General features: G+C 37.8%; 1 pseudogene; it reads right to left on the bottom strand.

Moving 5' to 3' along the window:
- The window catches only part of LOC128069096 (glycerophosphodiester phosphodiesterase domain-containing protein 4-like), a 127284-nt pseudogene extending 112717 nt beyond the window's left edge, over positions 1–14567 (bottom strand).
- Between the last annotated feature and the right edge of the window lie 2360 nt (positions 14568–16927).

Genomic DNA, 16927 nt, shown 5'->3' with positions numbered 1-16927 from the left:
AAGTTAATCCCCTGCTCACAACTCTTCCAGAGCTTTCTACTATACAAGAATATCACCCAAACTCCCCGCCATGGGCCAAAGACTCTACATGGTCAAGCCTTGCCCATTCCTGACCTCCACTCATTCTACCAACTGATGCCATTTCTGAACTCCAGCCACACTGGTTTTCTTTCTGTTTCTAGAACATGACAAAATCTGTTCCTACCTCAAGAGTTTCACACTTACTGGCTCCTCTGCCTGAAATATTTTTGCCCCTATGCATATACACGGCTGGCCCCCACGTCTTCTTTACAGACATGTCTCAAAGCAGTCTTCTATAACCACGCTCCCATCACATAACACATTTTCCCATGTATTATCTTCAGAGCTCTTCTCTCTAGCCAGCACCATATTTCTTCATTACCATTTAGTGCCTAACTCATCCCACTAGACTGTGAGGTGCAGGAGGGTTAGAAACCTTAATGGTCTTATTCACTGTGGCACACATTCAATAAACCTGAGGAATAAACCCATTTTCTTATTTTGATTTTTTTTGTTGCCATTCATTCAAAAATGTTCAAAGCCTCCACACTGTTATGAGGATAAATTTCAAATATTTTAGTTTGACATAAAGATACTTCATACTTTGGTTAAAACATTTTTTTCCATCTGATCACTTACTGTTTATTGCCATGTATGCATAAATTCAACAATGGAAATTCTTTTTTCACTAAACACACTACTGTGTTTCTCAATATCTTAAAAATTTCTAGGCACTCTTTACTGCTTACGTGGCAGAAATCAAATTCTTAAAACCACACAACATCTGTCCTGCCTCCATCTGTAGCTTCAGTTCGCATCACTTCTCTCTTCTTATCCTCTGTTCCACCTAAAATACACCTTATACTAAGCCCTTTGACTCCTCCTCTGATACCATTTCTTCTGCCATTTTCTATTCTTTAGCTATCCAATTCTGATCACCTTTAACCTTCTAAATAAAGTTATTTTTGACCCATTACATATGATGTATTTAGGCACACACACACACACACACACACACACACACACACACACACAAAATTATAGCAATTCTCTCAAGGCAAAAGAAAGTGTGGTCTGTCTCCCCCCGCCCATCTCTCTGTACCAAAGAGCAGCAGCAGAGTGGTCATCTAGCCTTCTTCTCCTGTTTGGCTTCCCAGTTGCAGCTGTAGCAGCCATTAAGGAAAGTCATGTAGCATTCATAGTTGAAGTTGCATTTAATCCATGAATTAAAGTTTCTCCATCTTCCTGTCTCCTCATTCTCAGTCTCATCAAGTGTTATCCATGGTTCACCCTTTTGCTGGAATGGTAAATAAAACAGTCAGAATCTGGTAGCTCCTTCAAACATTTCCTGCCCCACAGTTCTACAGAATCTATCAACAATAGATAGATAGATCTTTCAAAAGTTCTATCTAGGACAATGCATTGGATTTGGTGTAGAAGAATAGAGCTTCACCCTCTCTTTCTCATGAACTAGTTTAGTGTTTATTGTAGACATTACACTATTCAATGTTTGATTTTCTTACCTCTAATATGGTACCATATTCTTTGCCCTAGCCAACTAATAGATGTTGAAAACATCAAGTTAGATAATAGATACAAATGTGTTTTTAAAACTGTAGTGTGGTCTTGAGGTAGCTTTAGAACTTAGAGGCATGGGTGGTAAGTATATGAAAAAATACAATCCTTGGCTAATGAGTTACTCAGACACACACATTCCTTCCCATTGTCATTCTCTTCTCTCACATATGGCTTTTTGAGAGCCTCAATCAAAAATGATGGATGATTCAGAACAGCAATGGCTGAAATTAGACAAGTTTATTTTTGCTTTTGCCATAAAAATTTGCCCCAAAATGGTATAAACAAATTATGTGGTATGTGGCTTCCCAGTGTCGTTAGAATTGAGACATCTTCCAGTTTGCTCTTCCATTACAGCACATGGCTCCTTCTCAGGGTACAAAATGGAAGCTCAAACGATAACTATCACTTCAAATTCCAACTAGCAGGAAGGAAGGAAGAACAAAGAAGGGTGCTCCCCTTTAAGGATATTTCAAGAAATTGGACATGACATTTCACTAACAGGTGTTTTCTTACTAGTGATTAAAAAAAAAAAAAAGGAAAAACAGATATTGAAAGAAATCTAGCTGTCACTACCACATTTTCTCATCCCCCTGTGACAGGATAAAATTCTCAGACAAAGGAACTTCCAGAGAATGTGTGGAATTGGGGGAAAGAAAGAAAAAATTAAATCAAATGACAAAAAATCTTAGAGTTGATCCCAGATGACAGTCTTTGCCCCTGAAAACTTTGTTATGCTCCACTTTTTTTTTTTTTTTTGTGAAAGACATTCTAATGTTGTAACTAAGAACACAACATCTGAATACTCACGTCTGGCCAAAATGGAATAATAAGGGCTAGAGTAAATTGCACATTAAATGACTTAAAAACTACAAAATATGAAATAGGTTTCAGATAGCATACAATAAGCAGTGAAGGAGAGCAATCCTCAATAGAAGGAAAACAAAGGAAGTGAATGTTATGTCTCACTTAAAATCTCACTTACTTTCCAGGGTAAAGTGCTGGGTGTGGGTATGTAGTTGAGCCTGGCAGTACCCCAGACTGAGCAAAAAGAAACAGGAGTTTAGGGAGACTAGTGTTCCCCTGTGTCTCTCCTGTGTTTCTCAACTGAATACTAATCAATATATACTTTAAAAGAACTTATCTGAGAGTAGAGAGCAAACCACACAAAAAAAGTGTGAGTCAATTCCCAGGGCTCATGAACGGCTGGGGATAGTTTCTACCAAAGCAGAAAAACCTTGCATGTGCCACCAAGTAGCATACTTAGAAGGGCATTTCCTCAGTAGTGCAAAAAAAAATAAAAATAAAAAAGGTCTACATTAAAGGCGGCTATGGCCAAACAAACTTAAAAGTGAGCCTCAAAATAGTGGAGCAACATCTTTAAAGAACTGAAGAAATAAAGAAACAAATACGTTAACCTAGAATTTGACATACAGCAATGAAAGTTATTTAAAAAAAAAGAAGTGAAATAAAGATACTTTCAGATATTAAAAACTGGAGAATTAATCAACAGGTGACTTCTACTATGAGAAATGTTAAAGAAGGTCTGCTGATAAGAAGGGAAAAAGTGCCAGCTTGAGAATGGACACCTAAATAAAGGAATGAAGTACACTGGAAATAGTAAATATATGTGTAGGTATAAATATGTGTACACTCCATGGACTGTAGCCTGCCAGGCTCCTCTGCCCATAGAACTCTCCAGGCCAGAATACTAGAGTGGGTAGTCATTTCCTTCTCCAGGGGATCTTCCCAACACAGGGATTGAACCCAGGTCTCCCACACTGCAGGCAAATTCTTTACCATCTGAGCCACCAGGGAAGCCCATAGGTATAAAAGAATGTTCTTATTTATAAAATCACTTTGGAAGATAATTGAATATTTAAAGGCAAAATTATCATCATGATTACTGCAGCTTATCACAGCTGTAAAAGTAAAATGGATGACAATGATAATTCAAAGGTAGAAAATTGAAAGTGTACTGTTTGTTGTACAGTTCCCTACTATATGCAAAGTGGAATACCAGTTGAAGATAGACTGCTGCTGCCGCTAAGTCACTTCAGTCATGTCCGACTCTGTGTGACCCCATAGACGGCAGTCCACCAGGCTCCCCTGTCCCTGAGACTCTCCAGGCAAGAACACAGGAGTGGGTTGCCATTTCCTTCTCCAATGCATGAAGGTGAAAAGTGAAAGTGAATTCACTCAGTCGTGTCCGACTCTTAGCGACCCCATGGACTGAAGCCCACCAGGCTGCTCCTTCCATGGGTTTTCCAGGCAAGAGTACTGGAGTGGGGTGCCATTGCCTTCTTCGGAAGATAGACTTGGATAAGTTAAATATGTATACTACAAACTTCAATAAGATATTTAAGAATCTAAAGGAGATAAAAATAAATTATAAATATGAATACAAAAAAAGCGAGAAAAAAAGGGAAAATAAACATGGAACAGGAGAACAAACAGAAAGCAAATAGTAAATGCCAGACTCAAACCCAAATATATCACTGATTCCTTTTAATGTAAATGAACTAAATGTTCCAAATAAAAACAATTGTCTAACTGGATTAAAACAGCATTACTAAACCACATAGGCTTTAGAAGAGTTTGGTTTATTGAAATAGAAAGTGAAAGAATAGAGAAACATAAAACTTTATACATATCAGTATTTCATTATCAGGATAATGCTATGTACAAAGCAAGGGCAAAAACCTCAATCACATATAATTATAAGCACTTACTGCTTGCACATCTGAGCTGATTTACTATTCATTCTACTCATCGATACTGGCCTCTGTTAATATGACCAGATAATTCTGCTCCATGCATCACTCAACCAGGTTGGCCTGAATATGTTCTCACGGTGATCGAAATTGTCCAAAAGAGTAAGACCCAAGGTATAAAACCATTTCAACCCCCTGCTTCAAGAGATGTCTTCATGGTAAAGTTAAAAGCAGAGTATGTCAACAAATGGTGGGAGTCTACTGTAAAGTTGCATGGCGACAACTGTGAACACGAAGGATGTAATTAAAGGAAAGGTGAGAGGCGATATGACATAATCTTCTTCATTATATTATCAGCAGATCAAAGAACCCTGAGGCAAAAAAGAACTAGCAGAGACAAAGAGGGACATCTCATAATGATGAAAAATGATTTTTTAAAAAAGAAATTTTCATTTATAGGCATCCAATCACACAGCCTCTAGAGGAGAAACAGACAATTCCACAATCATGGTAGGAGACTTAGCACACTTATCTTAACAAAGGATATAAATAGACAAAAATTCTCTAACTTTATAGAAGATTTTAACAACTTGATTAAAAAACTAGTCTTAATTAACATTTATAGAACATGTACTCAATAATCACAGAATGCACACTGTTTTCTAATCAAAAATGAACATTTTCTTAAAAATGATCATATATTGAGCCACACAACTGGTTTTGTTAAATATCCAAGAACTGAAATTGAAACTGTGCCCCATAAGGTTAAAAAAAACAAAACAAAAAACCATCCTGAAACTATATACCATACGATGACCAGAATGAGGTGAACAGAAATTTTTGAGCTTGTAGAACCAATCAGCAGATAAGAGAACAACCCATTTAAAAACACCCTCTGCTTACAGACTGCCTTCACTGATCAAAATGTATACCCTTCAAGCTTCACATAGCTTAGGGACCTGGAGTCAGCCCTTGTCCAGTTCAAGCCCACATACACTCTTTGGGACCACTGACCCTAAAACTGGGCCTGCTCAAGTATCTGATGAATGACATTTTGATGTCAGAGTGCCACAAACTTTACCCTCATATCATGATAAGCATCTCCACTTTTGAACATGCATCCATCATGAAGAAGAATGTAACTCAGATACACCTGCACAGAACACCAATTACCTCACCTTTTATCTACCTCCAATTACCTTTTCCCACAGGTAAGACCACCGAAGTTCTTTATCTCATAAATATCTCAAGCCGCTCACCTTCAGGGACCTGGATCTAAGATTTATTACTAGCTCTGAAATTTGTTCTCTGCTACAAACCCTGGTGTATTTGTGGTTGGTTTATTACACATCAGGCAAATAAAACTGACTTTGTAAAAAATTCAGGGAGCCAGAGGGACTTTTTGATCATGGTTTATTGGTTCTCTACTGACATTTCGAGCCTGTGGATGAGTCCAAGCAGATGCCTGGTCCATCTGTTCCAGGGTTTTGGAAATGCCTTGGATTTCCCCTGGCATGGTGCTGCTGACCTTTGGTGCATTATTTTCACAGCACATAAGAAACAATTTATAGGTCTGGAAGACATTTGTGGGTAAATAACCTGATTAAAAAGTACCTGTGTTTAAACTGTCCAGATGGTGAGTTAGAGGCCCAACTGGTGGGAATTTGGTAGGATCATGGGTTAGGGCCCCACACTAACAGGGACAATAAAAATGTTACAGCTGCAGGGTTACTCCAAACCTGGGTTAATGTCCTGAGGTTCTGGTTTGGGGTTTTTTATGTTTTGGCCTTGGTTGTCTTGTCTGTCTATATATGACTGTCTTGTTTGTTAAACAGTGGCTATTCGGGGGCTGAGAACTTGGAAATACTCTATATTCAAAATAAACTAAAAGAAAATGTGAAATCATGCTTCTAAAGCTTTCCAGCTCCCAGACAGGCAGCCACCCACTGGAATTCCAGCAGGCTTCATGTGCAATTGGTATGGAGCCAACCGTTGCAAGAACTCACTTAATTGAGAACTAAAGGAAATCTCACCCTGAAAATCACCAAGATGAGTTTTTTTGACATTCTAAAAAAAATTTTTTTTTTGGCATATGCAGTTAAAGAAGCTGGCTTGATAATATATCTTCTCAAGATTCTGACACAGAGGGAACAATAGCATTACTAGGAGAAATCTTGACGTTTTAACACTTACAGTCTTGAAATGCAAACACATGCCTGAGACTATGACCTTGACTTAATTAGCAGAACCGGAAACTGGCAAAAAAAGGAAAAAAAAAAAAGGATGGTGGAGTTTAAGATGTCTTTTAAACTCAAGTGAGTAAATTAAACTTATTCTGAATGTTGTATACAAACTAACGAGTTGTAAATTGTAATATACCTAAATCATGACTAAGTTTTAAAATGAAGGCAGATATCTCTGATTATGTCTTTGTACACATTTATGATGTATCTTTACCTCTGAAAGTTTTTACCAAAAATGAATTTGTGAGCTTTATTTAACTGGCTTAAAAGAAATTAAATGCCTATATAACTTCTTAGAAATATTAAAAAAAAAATTAACCTGAATGAATTTCAGGTCCATGTGATCCGAGAAATACATGGAATTTAATTAATATCTAATATTAAAGTCAGTTTAAGATTGTTGGTTTATTTAGTGTAGGCGTGTCTTAAGCATTATCAAAATTAGTATAAATATTTTGCACCTAATTTGAGAGTTAATAAAGTTCACATTATTACTGTTGCAAAATCTGTCAAAGAAATAACTTTTCATGATGAAACTTTTCAGTAAATCACATGTAAAGAAGATAAGAGCTTTTTTTGGTGAACTCTTTGGGGATTATTATATTTTAGGACTATCTAGTGATACCTTAAAATGATCTCTTTAGATATTTGGTAACTTGAAACTTTAGGGTTTTGTTAAGTCCAATAATTGGAAATCACTGAATATCCAGATCATTTCCAAATAATATACAATACTAGAACTTTAGTTGCTGAACAAGGTTGAAGTTTATCTACATTTTTCTGCTTATAAGAGGAAAATTATAGGTGTCTGGGCTCTTTGGATACACATCTTTAACTATACTGCTGCTGCCGCTAAGTCACTTCAGTCGTGTCCAACTCTGTGCGACCCCATAGACGGCAGCCCACCGGGTTCCCCCATCCCTGGGATTCTCCAGGCAAGAATACTGGAGTGGGTTGCCATTTCCTTCTTCAAAGGATGAAAGTGAAAAGTGAAAGTGAAGTCGCTCAGTCATGTCCAACTCTTTGTGACCCCATGGACTGCAGCCTAGCAGGCTCCTCCACCCATGGGATTTTCCAGGCAAGAGTACTGGAGTGGGGTGCCATTGCCTTCTCTGTAACTATACTGAGGAAAGAAATTATGCTGTGAGAAAATGTATGTTTCTAGTGGCTATAGAATATGGTCATAAGTTTCCAATCAGTAAATTCTGGTATATTTACAGTTGCTTGCTTACTGGTTTTCACTGGAGACTAAGGTTTTTAAGGGTTTAAAAAAATAGTAAAATACATGTTCCACCTGAAACTACCACAACATTGTTAATCAGCTGTCAGTCAATCAGTCAATACAGCCACTCAGTCGTGTCCGAATCTTTGCAACCCCATGGACTTCCCTGTCTATCATCAACTCCCAGAGTTTACTCAAACTCATGTCCATCAGTCAGTGATGCCATCCAACCATCTCATCCTCTGTCGTCCCCTTCTCCTCCTGCGCTCTATCTTTCCCAGCATGGGGATCTTTTCCAATGAGTCAATTCTTCGCAACAGGTGGCCAAAGTATTGGAGTTTCAGCTTCAGCATCAGTCCTTCCAATGAATATCCAGGACTGATATCCTATAGGACTGAGTGGTTTGATCTCCTTGCAGTCCAAGGGCCTCTCAAGAGTCTTCTCCAACACCACAGTTCAAAAGCATCGATTCTTCAGCTCTCAGCTTTCTTTGTGGTCCAGCTCTTACATCCATACATGCCTACTGGAAAACCATAGCTTTGACAAATGGAACTTTGTTGGCAAAGTAATGTCTCTGCATTTTAATATGCTGTCTAGGTTGGTCACAGCTTTTCTTCAAAGGAGAAAGCATCTTTTAATTTCATGGCTTCAGTCACCATCTGAAGTGATTTGGGAACCCAAAGAAATAAAATCTCTGTTCCACTGTTTCCCCATCTATTTGCCATGAATTGATGGGACCAGATGCCATGATCTTAGTTTTCTGAATGGTGAGTTTTAAGCCAGCTCTTTCTCTCTCCTCTTTCACTTTCATCGAGTCTCTTTAGTTCTTCACTTTCTGCCATAAGGGTGGTGACATCTGCATATCTGAGGTTACTGATATTTCTCCCAGAAGTCTTGATTCAAGTTAGTGCTTCATCCAGTCTGGCACGTCGCATGACGTACTCTGTTAAATAAGCAGGACGACAATATACAGCTTTGACATACTCCTTTCCCAATTTGGAACAGGGCTGTTGTTCCATTTCCAGTTTTAACTGTTGCTTCTTGACCTGCATAAAGATATCTCAGGAGGCAGGTCAGGTGTGCTATTCCCATCTCTTGAAGAATTTTCCACAGTTTATTGTGATCCACACAGTCAAAGGCTTTAGCGTAGTTAATAAAGCAGAAGTAGGTATTTTTCTGGAACTCTCTTGCTTTTCCTAGATTCAACATATGTTGACAATTTGATCTCTGGTTCCTCTGCCTTTTCTAAATCCAGCTTGAACTTCTGAAAGTTCACAGTTGTCATACTATTGAAGCCTGGCTTGGAGAATTTTGAGCATTACTTTGCTAGCATGTGAGATGAGTGCAATTGTGCAGTAGTTTGAACATTCCTTGGCTTTGCCTTTCTTTGGAATTAGAATGAAAATGGACCTTTTCCAGTCCGCTGGCCACTGCTGAGTTTTCCAGATTTGCTGGCATATTGAGTGCAGCATTTTCACAGCAACATCTTTTAGGGTTTGAAATAGCTCAACTGGAATTCCACCCACTCCATTAGCTCTCTTCATAGTGACGCTTCCTAAGGCCCACTTGACTTCACATGCCAGGATGTCTGGCTCTAGGTGAGCAATCACACCATCATGGTTATCTGGGTCATGAAGATCTTTGTTGTATAGTTCTTCTGTGTATTCTTGCCACCTCTTCTTTATATCTTCTGCTTCTGTTAGATCCATACCGTTTCTGTCCCTTATTGTGCCCATCTTTGCATTTAATGTTCCCTTGGTATCTCTAATTTTCTTGAAGAGATCTCTAGTCTTTCCCATTCTGTTGTTTTCCTCTATTTCTTTGCATTGATCACCGAGGAAGGCCTTCTTATCTCTCCTTGCTATTCTTTGGAACTCTGCATTCAAATGGATGTATCTTTCCTTTTCTCCTTTGCCTTTCACATCTTTTCTTTTCTCAGGTATTTGTAAGGCCTCCTCAGACAACCATTTTCCTTTTTGCATTTCTTTTTCTTGAGGATGCTCTTGATCACTGCTTCCTGCACAATATCATGAACCTCTGTCCATTGTTCTTCAGGTACTCTACCAGATCTAATCCCTTGCATCTGTTTGTCACTTCCACTGTATAATTGTAATGATTTGACTTGGGTCATACCTGAATAGTCTAGTCGTTTCCCCTACTTTCTTCAATTTCAGGCTGAATTTTGCAATAAGCAGCTCATGATCTGTGCCACAGCCAGCTCCTGGTCTTGTTTTTGCTGACCATATAGAGCTTCTGCATCCTTGGCTGCAAAGAATCTATCTGATTTTGGTATTGACCATCTGGTGATGTCTATGTGTAGAGTCTCTTGTGTTGCTGGAAGAGGGTGTTTGCTATGATCAACACATTCTCTTGGCAAAACTCTGTTAGTTTTCTCCCTGTTTTATTTTATAATCCATGGCCAAATTTGCCTGTTACTTGAGGTATCTCTTGACTTCCTACTTTTACATTCCAATCCCTTATGATGAAAAGGACATCTTTCGGGGTGTTAGTTCTAAAAGGTCTTGTAGGTCTTCATAGTACCATTCAGCTTCAGCTTTTTCACATTACTGGTTGGGACACAGACTTGGATTACTGTAATATTGAATGATTTGGCTTGGAAATGAACAGAGATCATTCTGTCATTTTTGAGATTTCATCCAAGCACTACATTTCAGAATCTTTTGTTGACTATGAGGGCTGTTCCATTTCTTCTAAGGGATTCTTGCCTACAGTAGTAGACATAATGGTCATCTGAGTTAAATTCACCCATTCCAGTCCATTTTAGTTCACTGATTCCTAAAATGTTGATGTTCACTCTTGTCATCTCCTGTTTGACCACTTCCAATTTGCCTTGATTCATGGACCTATCATTCCAGGTTCCTATGCAATACTGCTCTTTACAGCATCAGACTACTTCCATCACCAGTCACATCCACAACTGGGTGTTGTTTCTGCTTTGGCTCCATCTCTTTCATTCTTTCTGGAGTTATTTCTCCACTGTTCTTCTTATGGCTATAGTTCAGTATAAAATAAAAAGTTAGAAGAAAAAAAAAAAAACTAAAAGACAGCCCTCAGAATGGGAGAATGTACTTGCAAATGAAGCAACTGATAAGGGGACTAATCTCCAAAATACACAAACAGCTCATGCAGCTCAAAAATAAAATGTAAAAGAAAAAAATGGGCAGAAGACCTAAATAGACATTTCTCCAAAGAAGACACACAGATGGCCAAGAGACACCTGAAAAGGTGCTCAACATCACTAATTATTAGAGAAATGCAAATCAAATAACAATGAATTTAACTGTAATTACTACTCTTGTGGCTCAGCTGGTAAAGAATCTGTCTGCAATGCAAGAGACCTGGGTTCGATCCCTGGGTTGGGAAGTTCCCTGGAAAAGGGAAAGGCTACCTATTTCAGTATTCTGGCCTGGAGAATTCCATGGACTGTATAGTTCATGGAGTCACAAAAAGTTGGACATGACTGAGCGACTTTCACTTCACTTCTTCTTCACCACCTCACAGCAATCAGAATGGCCATCATCAAAATATCTACATTCAATCAATGCTGGGGAGGGTGTGGAGAAAATGAAACCCTCCCACACTGTGGAAATGTAAAGTGGTTCAGCCACTATGCAGAGCAGTATAGAGGGTCCTTAAAAAGCTAAAAATAGAGCTATCATATGATGTAGCAACACCACTCCTGGGCACGTATCTGGAGAAAACCATAATTCGAGAACAAACATGAACCCCAAAGTTCATTGCAGCACTATTTACAATTACCAGGACATTTAAGCAGCCTAAATGTCCACTGATGAAGGAATTGATAAAGAAGATGTGAGATATATATATATATACACACACACATACATACATATATATACATAATGTATATGGAATGGAATGGAAACTTTGTTATTTAGTCACTGGGTCATGTCCAACTCTTTGGCAGCCTTGTGGACAGTAGCTGGCCAGGCTCCTCTGTCCATGGTATTTTGCAAGCAAGAATACTGGAGGGGGTTGCAGTTTCCTTCTCCAGGAGATCTTCCTAACACTGTGATCAAACCCATGTCTCCTGCATCAGCAGGTATATTCTAATGAAACATTAGCCTTTTTAAAAAATAAGGAAAAATTGTAAAATATGTGTAATTCAAGCTACTAGAAATAATAAGGGAAATATTTCAGCATATTGGAAAGTAAGATACGTGTTTTCAGTGCAAGAAAGTATGAAAAACAGAAATACATTTTGTTAAGAAAAAAAAAAAGTTATTTTGTCCTAATCTTGGTTATTTCTAAATGGGAGTGAAAATAAAGGATAAGCTAATATGGATACACTGGAGAAGGAAATGGCAACCCACTCCAGTATTCATGCCTGGAAAATCCCATAGACAAAGGATCCTGGCAGGTTACAATCCATGGGGTCACAAAAGAGTTGAACATGACTTAGTAACTAAACAACAATATGCATACATAAAACTGTAGATGGTTTATGGAAAAGGAACCCTGAGAAAAGAGTTTTTCACATGGTCAGGAATGGTTAGAATTAGATTGGACTTCAATTACATAAATGAATCTAATTAGCGAGTTTGTTATTAAAAATAAATAAATGTAGGACTGAAGTTTGATGTTCTCTCTGTTAAGAGAATCAAGTTTTCTTAGAATAGTGAGCTGTTTTGGATTACATAATTTACATTTCTTAACTATTAAGTGATCTGTTGTAATCATAAGGGATTTGATTTAGGTCTATCTGACCAAGTATTTTGAAACCTTTTTGATATTTCAGATAAAATTTCAAGGATCAAATTCTAACTAAAGTTTTCTGAATCTTGCATTAACTTTGGGATATTTCAGAGGGCCCCTGAAGCATCTCAGTGAGAAATATTAAACTAATTAGGATTACTTGATATTTTAAACTACATGAAAAGCATTATAAAATGAGTGATGATATATCTCGTTATACTGTATGGGTAACTGTCATTAATATAAATGTCCTAGAAATCATGCGAAATTTCTACAAATTGGCTATGTCCTAGTATAATATTACCAGTCATAATTCTAGCTACTATCATCACACCTTGTATGTCACCTTGGTAATCATGTTTCTTTGTCAATTGCACTGTGATCAGATCTTTAACCAAGACTTTTAAGTTTTATTTGTCATTCAAAGAGAGTTATTGTTTCACGCTGATGCTTTTTGCAAAAGGGGCTTCATTTTAATATTCATAGAAGGGAATTTTGACAAGTATAGGTTTCTGAAAACATTCAGATCATACCACTCAACTGAGCAAGAAATCACAGAAATCTAATGGAAACACTGATGGAACCCTGATGGTTTCTTCAAACTGTTAACAAAATATTAAGATCAAGGATTAGTGGAATATAATTATGATGATTATAACTGATGAATATAATTATGTTTTATAGTTTTTATCTGAAATATTACTGACTTTTAATCTGTGATTTCCAGATATGGGGAAAGCTTTCCTCTTAAGCTAATTATGACATATAGTAACCTGGTAGGTTATATCTTTGTAAGTAAAATTGAAACATTTATCTCTTCTCTATCCAAGCCCTCCACAATTGAAACTCAGTATTTTTACTTTCATGGAAATATAGCTACTTGCATGAGTTTACTAAGAATTTGCTACTTGCATGAGTTTACTAAGAATTTGTTCTCCTTATAACAGGACACAGTAATGGTGGCTATATTACCATGTGTTTAAGTGGAATGTCCTATTTGGAAAATACACAAAATCAAATATGACCTGACAGCATTAAAGAACTAAAGTGGACTTTATGGAACCATAAAGCTCCTTGAAAAAAATAATTGTGGTTCATTAACAAAATCTTATGGGTATACCTCCTAGCTACAATACAATCAAGCCAAAAATCAATCAGAAAATGATAACTAGAAAAACTCACATTTGAGCATGAAACACTGTATTCATTTTTTTAAAAAAGCCCATGAGTCAAAGGAAAATAATTACAATTAAATGAGAAAAAGTTTTAATCGGTTGATGTTGAAACTGCAATATGAATTGTAATACAGATATTGCAAATATTGGTCAAAGAAAGACATTGTGAACAAAAGTTATGTAACTGGGAGGAAGGTAAACTGCTTAAATACTGAATAAAATAAAGCATTCTAACCAGAATCATTATCATAATCATATCCCACATAGTGACTAATTCTTTACCTTTGCATTTACCAGCCAAGGTAGCCAAATTCACATGAAAATTTAGCAATATTTAGAGAGAGACTAACAAACATGGTTTCTCTTACAGGATTACTTGGAATTACTTATATATTTGCTTCTCTGGTTTCCAAACCCATACATCCAAAACTCTACTACAATCTCAATCTGGTTTCTCACAGGCATCTCAAAATTACATATATCCAAAACCGAACCCTTGACTTTCCCTCCCAAACCTATTTCTCTCGAGGTCAGTTCCATTAGTAAAGGGTACCACTGTTCACCAAGTCGTCTGAGGCAAAATTCAGGATGCAGCCATCAGGACTGAGAAAGTAAAACAAGAGTTATCCTATAGACATGAAATACTAAAAACCTGGAAAAAATGCATGAAACAACTTTAAGATCTCGAAAACACAGCCATGAGCAGCGACCCTTGAGAGGAGAAACAAGCATACCATTCACACCTGCAGGACTTCCTGATAAGCTGAGCCGCTGGGCCTGCCCAGGGACTGCGGGGCTTGGTGACCCCCCACCCTAACCCCACCCCCACCTGCCCCGCATGGGGGCTGTAGGCCGGCTTAGGTGCACAGGTGCCCTCCATTCTCAGAGTCCTTCCTTGAGCAGGGGAAGATGATTCACCAGAGGTAGTGAGCTGACAGGACAGAGTACCCCAGGTGTACCTGTCAACTTGAGAGTATTAATAATGTAGCTTCCTCCTTCTGGAGATGCTTAAGGGGTAAGCAAGGAGCTGTACGTACTGTGATTTCACAACCCTTAACCTAAATCGGGAATTCAGGCTAGAAAAGGCCAACGTCTGTCAAGATGGCGGCCAGGCAGCAGAATGAGCCCACGGCTGCAGGTGCGTGTGTGCATGGCCAGGGGCGTGGCCTCAGGTGTCCAGTCAGACACTCAGGCTAATGCCCAACCTTAGTTCAGAGCACCACACTTTAAATGTCTTCTAAAGTATAGTCGGTTTGTTTTGTCTTGCTCTTTCTAAAAATAACTTACACATAAACTTAGTTCTTCTCCGTCATTTAGTTCAGCCAGTACCTCAGTTCGTCGTTTTTGTTTTTTGTTTTTTTGCTGTTTTTTTCTTTTCCTCTTCACTAATCTGGCCAATAATGAACCTGTTTTACCTTTTATGTTTGCTTTCTGATTCGTCCAGGCATTTCTCTAGCTCTGACTTCATTTCTGACCCCTAGACTCATATTCAACTGCTTACTGGTCATCTTCATCTGAATGTCCTGCTGTAGACACCTCAGACTCAGTAAACCCTAACCTGACTGATCTTTCCCTTTGAATACACTCCATCACCTCTACCTCCAAATCTCTAAATGACAAGATTTGAAACCAATAGCTCATGTGTAATTCTTCCCTTTCTCCTTCCCAACTCCACTCCCATGGATACTTACTAAATTCTGATTATTAATCTTCCTTCTCATTTCCCCTAGTCACTTGATTTCATTGCCTACTAGGTCCATAATCGTCACCCTGGTACCAACTACTTAGTAGTTCTATGGTAAGTGTTAAGGTAAGAATCTCACTACTTCCAGTTTATCTTTCCCAAAATTTACCTATCAAGGTTGGCTAGTGATATTTTTAAAAATACAGACCTGACCATGGTTAAAATTCATTCCTTAGGTTAAAGTTTTAGCTCCTTAAAGTGGATCCTGCCTTCCTTTCCAGCTTCATCTTCCAGCTACTCTCCTTCATCCCCACTCAGCAAAAGTGAGGGAAACTCCCACAAAAGCAAACCCCTATACTGCTCCCCTAGATCATTATATATCTTTCTTCATGTTGTCCCTACTGCCAGGTTGACCCACTTACCACACCCAGCTGTCACCTGTTAACATCTCTTGTAGGTGTAAGACTCAGTTCAGGAAGCTGATCATCTTTGATCATCACCTCAGAAACATACTCAGTTAAATACTTCCTCTTCTTGTCCTATATGTACCTTGAAATCATTGTATCCAGTGAGATTAGGTAGCAATCAAGGGATTAAGAAATATTTTGTGATATGAAGATTTTCTAAAACTTTATTCTGACTCCTTCTTTAGACACTTTTTCCTCTTATCAAGAGAGAATGAAACAAGTTCTAGAGATTGGACCCATGATAAGGCCTGATCCTATCATTCCTGATTTTAAAGCAGAAGCAAGGCAAAATTAAAGCATGCAAAGCAGAATATAAAAAGGGTTTCAAAGAGTTTTTCAAATAAGTCTAAGTATCACATTTTTATTTCAAAAACGTTAAGTACTTAATCGCTGTATATGGCTTCAAACCTGACTGCAAAAAATAGTTAAAGAAGTTGACTCAAAGACATGATGTAGCATAAGAGACCACAGTTCCTACTGTTATCTGGGAAATATTTTTTCCCAGCTCTACTGTCCTAAAAGAACTGACAGTTTTCACACGTTATTCATCTAATTTAGTGGTTATTTTGTAATGAATACTGTTCAAAGTCTAATGGGCCATAAATGATCTTAGACAAAAAGTATGATGAACTCATATAAGACCGTACTGGAAAAACTGAGTTATTTTTTAAAGACACTTTCAAACCTGCAAATAAAGACTGTCAGACATTTTTTTCAAAACTCCACTCTCCTATAGAGTAGGAGCTCTTAGTCAAATAGCTTCCAAAAGGAGCCAACCGACCTGAAATAAAGTTTTTTTCTAGTGATCACTGTTACACCATCATCTAGGGGGAAATTCTACTGAAAACAACATAAGAGAGTTTGCAGTTTGCTATAGTCCAGAAGACCTGTTTCATATACTTTGCAAACATATATATACACACACAAACACAGTCATTTGCTATTTAAACATCTAGGCTGACACACTGTCACTTGGGCCTTTTGTACAGAAAAATATCAGAAGCTAGCAATATTTTAAAAAACACCCAAATTCCTAACTTGCCCTGCAGTGTACAGTCTAGTCAATAGCAATCCAAAACTTTATTTGTA

Source organism: Budorcas taxicolor, chromosome 25 (assembly GCF_023091745.1).
Source record: "Budorcas taxicolor isolate Tak-1 chromosome 25, Takin1.1, whole genome shotgun sequence".
NCBI lineage: Eukaryota > Metazoa > Chordata > Mammalia > Artiodactyla > Bovidae > Budorcas > Budorcas taxicolor.
Note: the sequence above shows the minus strand (reverse complement) of the source record. Positions and strands in the feature narration are given on the sequence as shown.